An 8663-nucleotide genomic window follows, 5' to 3' on the forward strand; every position below is an offset into this window, starting at 1 on the left:
AGACAAACGTTCAACAGCGTCAAGCAACGTACAGCCGTAACGTGAAGACGTCATTAGGAGACGTGACAAATCGGATGTTTGTTGGCATTCGCAGGACCAATACAACCGTATATGTATTGCGTGTATTTGGACTCCAGAAAGACTTGATGGTGTCCCTCATGTCCGGCTCTTACACAAGTTGAATGTTATGGAATCAATGGTCAGTTACTGAAGTGGATCAAATGATATTTGTCAGGCCGCTCACAGAGGGTTGTAGTAAACGGAATTACATCCACGTCTGTTCTGGTGACAAGTGGTATACAACTGGGGTATCGGTATCCAGGTACATTGAGGTCACTTGCTCTAACCACTCTTGTATCAGGTAGATTGAGGGCATTTGGTCGAACCACTCTTGTATCAGGTAGATTGAGGGCACTTGGTCTAACCACTCTTGTATCAGGTAGATTGGGGTCACTTGGTCTAACCACTCTTCTATCAGGTAGATTGAGGGCACTTGGTCTAACCACTCTTGTATCAGGTAGATTGAGGGCACTTGGTCTAACCACTCTTGTATCAGGTAGCTTGAGGGCACTTGGTCTAACCACTCTTGTATCAGGTAGATTGAGGGCACTTGGTCTAACCACTCTTGTATCAGGTAGATTGAGGGCACTTGGTCTAACCACTCTTCTATCAGGTAGATTGAGGGCACTTGGTCTAACCACTGTTGTATCAGGTAGATTGAGGGCACTTGGTCTCACCACTCTTCTATCAGGTATATTGAGGGCACTTGGTTTAACCACTGTTGTATCAGGTAGCTAGATGTCACTTGGTCTAACCCCTCTTCTGTCAGGTAGCTTGAGGGCACTTGGTCTAACCACTCTTGTATCAGGTAGCTGAGGGCACTTGGTCTAACCACTCTTGTATCAGGTAGATTGAGGGGGCTTGGTCTAACCACTCTTCTATCAGGTAGATTGAGGGCATTTGGTCTAACCACTCTTGTATCAGGTAGATTGAGGGCACTTGGTATAACCACTCTTGTATCAGGTAGATTGAGGGCACTTGGTCTAACCACTCTTCTATCAGGTAGATTGAGGGCACTTGGTCTAACCACTGTTGTATCAGGTAGATTGAGGGCACTTGGTCTAACCACTCTTCTATCAGGTAGATTGAGGGCACTTGGTCTAACCACTCTTGTATCAGGTAGATTGAGGGCACTTGGTTTAACCACTGTTGTATCAGGTAGCTAGATGTCACTTGGTTTAACCACTGTTGTATCAGGTAGCTAGATGTCACTTGGTCTAACCACTCTTCTGTCAGGTAGCTTGAGGGCACTTGGTCTAACCACTCTTCTATCAGGTAGATTGAGGGCACTTGGTCTAACCACTGTTGTATCAGGTAGATTGAGGGCACTTGGTCTAACCACTCTTCTATCAGGTAGATTGAGGGCACTTGGTCTAACCACTCTTCTATCAGGTAGATTGAGGGCACTTGGTCTAACCACTGTTGTATCAGGTAGATTGAGGGCACTTGGTCTAACCACTTTTCTATCAGGTAGCTTGAGGGCACTTGGTCTCACCACTCTTGTATCAGGTAGATTGAGGACACTTGGTCTAACCACTCTTGTATCAGGTAGATTGAGGGCACTTGGTCTAACCACTCTTGTATCAGGTAGATTGAGGGCACTTGGTCTAACCACTCTTGTATCAGGTAGATTGAGGGCACTTGGTCTAACCACTCTTGTATCAGGTAGATTGAGGAGGCTTGGTCTAACCACTCTTCTATCAGGTAGATTGAGGCCATTTGGTCTAACCACTCTTGTATCAGGTAGATTGAGGGCACTTGGTCTTACCACTCTTGTATCAGGTAGATTGAGGGCACTTGGTCTAACCACACTTCTATCAGGTAGATTGAGGGCACTTGGTCTTACCACTCTTGTATCAGGTAGATTGAGGGCACTTGGTCTAACCACTCTTCTATCAGGTAGATTGAGGGCACTTGGTCTAACCAATCTTGTATCAGGTAGATTGAGGGCACTTGGTTTAACCACTGTTGTATCAGGTAGCTAGATGTCCCTTGGTCTAACCACTCTTCTGTCAGGTAGATTGAGGGCACTTGGTCTAACCACTCTTGTATCAGGTAGATTGAGGGCACTTGGTCTAACCACTCTTCTATCAGGTAGATTGAGGGCACTTGGTCTAACCACTCTTGTATCAGGTAGATTGAGGGCACTTGGTATAACCACTCTTCTATCAGGTAGATTGAGGGCACTTGGTCTAACCACTGTTGTATCAGGTAGATTGAGGGCACTTGGTCTAACCACTCTTCTATCAGGTAGATTGAGGGCACTTGGTCTAACCACTCTTGTATCAGGTAGATTGAGGGCACTTGGTTTAACCACTGTTGTATCAGGTAGCTAGATGTCACTTGGTCTAACCACTCTTCTGTCAGGTAGATTGAGGGCACTTGGTCTAACCACTCTTGTATCAGGTAGATTGAGGGCACTTGGTCTCACCACTCTTCTATCAGGTAGATTGAGGGCACTTGGTCTAACCACTCTTCTATCAGGTAGATTGAGGGCACTTGGTCTAACCACTCTTATATCAGGTAGATTGAGGGCACCTGGTCGAACCACTCTTGTATCAGGTAGATTGGGGTCACTTGGTCTAACCACTCTTCTATCAGGTATACTGAGGGCACTTGGTCTCACCACTCTTGTATCAGGTAGATTGACGGCACTTGGTCTAACCACTCTTGTATCAGGTAGATTGAGGGCACTTGGTCTAACCACTCTTGTATCAGGTAGATTGAGGGCACTTGGTCTAACCACTCTTGTATCAGGTAGATTGAGGGCACTTGGTCTGACCACTCTTCTATCAGGTAGATTGAGGGCACTTGGTCTAACCACTGTTGTATCAGGTAGATTGAGGGCACTTGGTCTAACCACTCTTCTATCAGGTAGATTGAGGGCACTTGGTCTCACCACTCTTGTATCAGGTAGATTGAGGGCACTTGGTTTAACCACTGTTGTATCAGGAAGCTAGATGTCACTTGGTCTAACCACTCTTCTGTCAGGTAGATTGAGGGCACTTGGTCTAACCACTCTTGTATCAGGTAGATTGAGGGCACTTGGTCTAACCACTCTTGTATCAGGTAGATTGAGGGGGCTTGGTCTAACCACTCTTCTATCAGGTAGATTGAAGGCATTTGGTCTGACCACCCTTGTATCAGGTAGATTGAGGGCATTTGGTCTAACCACTCTTGTATCAGGTAGATTGAGGGCACTTGGTCTAACCACTCTTCTATCAGCTAGATTGAGGGCAATTGGTCTAACCACTGTTGTATCAGGTAGATTGAGGGCACTTGGTCTAACCACTCTTCTATCAGGTAGATTGAGGGCACTTGGTCTCACCACTCTTGTATCAGGTAGATTGAGGGCACTTGGTTTCACCACTGTTGTATCAGGTAGCTAGATGTCACTTAGTCTAACCACTCTTCTGTCAGGTAGATTGAGGGCACTTGGTCTAACCACTCTTGTATCAGGTAGATTGAGGGCACTTGGTCTAACCACTCTTCTATCAGGTAGATTGAGGGCACTTGGTCTAACCACTCTTGTATCAGGTAGATTGAGGGCACTTGGTTTAACCACTGTTGTATCAGGTAGCTAGATGTCACTTGGTCTAACCACTCTTCTGTCAGGTAGATTGAGGGCACTTGGTCTAACCACTCTTGTATCAGGTAGATTGAGGGCACTTGGTCTAACCACTCTTCTATCAGGTACATTGAGGGCACTTGGTCTAACCACTCTTCTATCAGGTAGATTGAGGGCACTTTGTCTAACCACTCTTGTATCAGGTAGATTGGGGTCACTTGGTCTAACCACTCTTCTATCAGGTAGATTGAGGACACTTGGTCTAACCACTCTTGTATCAGGTAGCTTGAGGGCACTTGGTCGAACCACTCTTGTATCAGGTAGATTGGGGTCACTTGGTCTAACCACTCTTCTATCAGGTAGATTGAGGACACTTGGTCTAACCACTCTTGTATCAGGTAGCTTGAGGGCACTTGGTCTAACCACTCTTGTATCAGGTAGATTGAGGGCACTTGGTCTAACCACTCTTGTATCAGGTAGATTGAGGGCACTTGGTCTAACCACTCTTGTATCAGGTAGATTGAGGGCACTTGGTCTAACCACTCTTCTATCAGGTAGATTGAGGGCACTTGGTCTAACCACTGTTGTATCAGGTAGATTGAGGGCACTTGGTCTAACCACTCTTCTATCAGGTAGATTTCTGGGCACTTGGTCTCACCACTCTTGTATCAGGTAGATTGAGGGCACTTGGTTTAACCACTGTTGTATCAGGTAGCTAGATGTCACTTGGTCTAACCACTCTTCTGTCAGGTAGATTGAGGGCACTTGGTCTAACCACTCTTGTATCAGGTAGATTGAGGGCACTTGGTCTAACCACTCTTGTATCAGGTAGATTGAGGGGGCTTGGCCTAACCACTCTTCTATCAGGTAGATTGAGGGCATTTGGTCTAACCACCCTTGTATCAGGTAGTTGAGGGCACTTGGTCTAACCACTCTTGTATCAGGTAGATTGAGGGCACTTGGTCTAACCACTCTTGTATCAGGTAGATTGAGGGCACTTGGTCTAACCACTCTTGTATCAGGTAGATTGAGGGCACTTGGTCTAACCACTCTTCTATCAGGTAGATTGAGGGCACTTGGTCTAACCACTGTTGTATCAGGTAGATTGAGGGCACTTGGTCTAACCACTCTTCTATCAGGTAGATTGAGGGCACTTGCTCTAACCACTCTTGTATCAGGTAGATTGAGGACACTAGGTCTAACCACTCTTGTATCAGGTAGATTGATGTCACTTGGTCTAACCACTCTTGTATCAGGTAGATTGAGGAGGCTTGGTCTAACCACTTGTATCAGATACAAAAATTGGAATTCTCTTCCTCGTCATGTGATTGGGTCTGCCACGTTAAATCAGGAAGTCTGCTCTTGAGAAGTATTGGTTCCACCATCCCATGAAGTTGAACCCCGATGTTAGAGTTTAAGACAGTGTGACGAGGGGCATATAAGCTACGTTTTTCGTCTCAAAATCCAGTAAAACGTCATTTGTGAATTGGACATCGTCTAATTCCGTATTGTACACACCCCAAGTACCCAAATCAAAAGAGAAATCAAAATGATCAGCAAAATGGAGCCAAATTGTATGGGCAACCTGATTATGAGCAATGGTTCTTGTTTTCGGTAGTTTCACTCGGAGGGGCTTTTTGATGGAGCCTCGGAGGAGACAGGGCATGGATGAGGTGCAAGACCAGAAATGAGGTGAAAGAAGACAGAGAAACCAGCGACATGTCCGCAATTGTCGGGGTCGGACATCCGGGAACTTTGTCGCCCCATAATGCAATGTCCGCTTAGCAACGAACTCGAAGGGGCGAATAAAGGTAAAGACGCGTCTTGCGTGTATGTATTGCATACCTGAGTGGCACTTTTACCTTCGCAGGTTACATGTATATTTTATTCTTTCGATATTTCTGTAATTGCAGCCTTGGTCAAAAGTTGCTGTATCTTCAATTACACGAACAATAAAACAAAACAGTCAGAACTTTCGTTTTATTTGATACCAAGTCAAAGCTACTGAGCCGGAGAGAAGAATTCTGTGGGTAAAAGTAAAATCCGGAAAACTGTGGGAGCCCAAGTCGGATTATACCGACGTTTGTTCAGCACATTTCATATCGGGTTAGTGATGTCATCGTTTATTTTAGTTTACGGTCGTCATGTTAAACAGAAGCTAAAGAAAATCTAAAAAGTTAAACTGTCAATATGCCCACAAATGCTAAGATTGACATTGTAATGTTGTGCTTGTTCCACCAAGATGACACAACTTTAAACATGTGATGTAGGCTTATGGCTACATTTAACATGTGATGTAGGCTGATGGCTACATTTAACATGTGATCTAGGCGTATAGCTACATTTAACATGTGATCTAGGCTTATGACTACATTTAACATGTGATCTAGGCTTATGGCTACATTTAACATGTGATCTGGGCTGATGGCTACATTTAACATGTGATCTAGGCTTATGACTACATTTAACATGTGATCTAGGCTTATGGCTACATTTAGCATGTGATCTGGGCTGATGGCTACATTTAACATGTGATCTAGGTGTATAGCTAGATTTAACATGTGATCTAGGCTTATGACTACATTTAACATGTGATCTAGCCTTATGGCTACATTTAACATGTTATCTAGGCTTATGGCAACATTTAACATGTGATCTAGGCTTATGGCTACATTTAACATGTGATCTAGGCTTATGGCTACATTTAACATGTGATCTAGGCTTATGGCTACTTTTAACATGTGATCTAGGCTTATGGCTACATTTAACAAGTGATATGGGCTTATGGCTACATTTAACATGTGATCTAGGCTTATGGCTACATTTAACAAGTGATATGGGCTTATGGCTACATTTAACATGTGATCTAGGCTTATGGCTACATTTAACATGTGATCTAGGCTTATGGCGACATTTAACATGTGATCTAGGCTTATGGCTACATTTAACAAGTGATATGGGCTTATGGCTACATTTAACATGTGATCAAGGCTTATGGCTACATTTAACATGTGATCTAGGCTTATGGCTACATTTAACATGTGATCTAGGCTTATGGCTACATTTAACATGTGATCTAGGCATACAGATCAGCCAACTATTTAAATCTATTTAAATCAGCCAACATCACCGCTTTGCACAAAAAAGGTGCAAAAACAGATCCCAGCAACTACAGACCAATCAGCCTTCTCCCAATTATCAGCAAAGTCATGGAATCCATCATTGCTTCAGATATTAAATCTTTCCTCTTCTCCAATGGCTTGATCTCTGATCATCAATTTGGTTTCAGACCTGGTCACTCTACTCTGGACATGCTGCTTCTGCCTTCTCAACAATGGATGGAGGTCCTCAACGCCAAACAGGAAATTAGAGCTGTCTCCCTTGACATTTCACGTGCCTTCGATACGGTCTGGCACCCCGCTCTGCTCTCCAAACTCTCCTCCTTTGGTATCCATGGAAATCTCCATGCATGGCTGGCGGACTTCCTCTCTGGTCGTAGTCAACGTGTGGCCCTGAATGGGTTTCTCTCATCTCCTCTTCCTGTTCAGGCTGGAGCTCCCCAAGGTAGTGTTCTGGGCCCTGTGCTTTTTCTGGTCTTCATCAATGATCTCTCTGACTCTCTTGAAAATCCTCTCTATCTCTTTGCTGACGACTCTACTCTCTGTCGCTCCATTCCTCATCCCTCAGATCGGCAGTCTGCAGCCTCCTCACTCTCTGCAGACCTGGACAAAATCACAGACTGGTCAAACAAGTGGAACATGTCTTTCAATCCTGACAAATCTCACACTCTTACAATGTCTCTCCGAAAGGACCGACTGGACAACCCTCCCATCTACTTTCTCAACAATCCTCTCCAAGAAGTTCTGTCGCTCAAGTTTTTGGGTCTCACTATCTGCCATGATCTTTCTTGGGAAAACCACATTTCCAAGCTGGCCTCCAAAGCCAGTCGCCGACTGGGCATCCTCCATCGTGCGAAGTCCTTCCTTGGCACACCTGAGCTCCTCACCACATACAAGGCTTTCATCCGCAGCTCAATGGAATACTTTTCCCCCCTCTGGGCTGGTGCTCCTGCCTCACACCTTGCTCGGCTTCACGCTGTTGAGGCCAAAGCTTTCAGAATCATTGGAATCTCCTGCGATGTAGTCAACGCCGAGGGCCTTTCACTCACTCACCGCAGGCAGGTTGGTGGTCTTTCTGTCTTCTACCGACTCCTCTCCGGCCTTGCTCCCCCAGCTCTCTCTGTGCTCTGTCCCCCCTCTCTCTGTGCTCTGTCCCCCCAATATTCCTTCAGGTCGCACAAGATCTGCCAGCAACCCTCTTATGGTTAAACTGCCAAAATCAAGACTCTCTGCTCACCTTCACTCCTCTTTTCTCCCGCCTCTGGAACAAACTCCCTCACTCCCTTCAATCCCACTCCTCCCTCCAGGTCTTTAAAACAGCTGTTCACCACCATCTCTTATCTTCCCCCATCGAAAACCTTGATCTTTTCTACCCCCGGTAATTCACCCCAGAGTCCTTGCAGTGTTCATATGTTTTAATCCTCTCCCACCTCCCCCCAAGTCCTCCCGATGTCCCTGCTCTCAAATGTTGTGTTTGTGTCCTTCCCCCTCTTCCCCCTCTCTTTTGTGTCCTTCCCCCTCTCTCCCCATCTTTTTTTTTTTTTTTTTTTTTTTTTTTTTTGTATACAATATCGAGGCTCGTGAAAGAGCGAACATTAATCACACAGAAAGACAAACCGACACATAAAACATATAACATAGGGAGCGGTAGACAAGATGGGGAGAGAGGGGGAAGGACACAAACACAACATTTGAGAGCAGGGACCGAGAGACATGGAGACATCGAGAGATCTGAGAGAGGGCGAGGGCTTTGGGGGGGGCGTGGGAAGGGGGCAGTGGGAGAGGTATAAAACATATGGACACTGCCAGGACTTCCAGGAAAGAAGTTGGAATTTCAAACAAGGTGGATCTGGGGTGAATTAGCGGGGGTAGAAAAGATCAAGGTTTTGGATGGGGGAAGATAAGAGATGGTGGTG

The sequence above is a fragment of the Myxine glutinosa genome, chromosome 8 (assembly GCF_964187855.1).
Source record: "Myxine glutinosa chromosome 8, kmMyxGlut1.1, whole genome shotgun sequence".
Lineage (NCBI taxonomy): Eukaryota > Metazoa > Chordata > Myxini > Myxiniformes > Myxinidae > Myxine > Myxine glutinosa.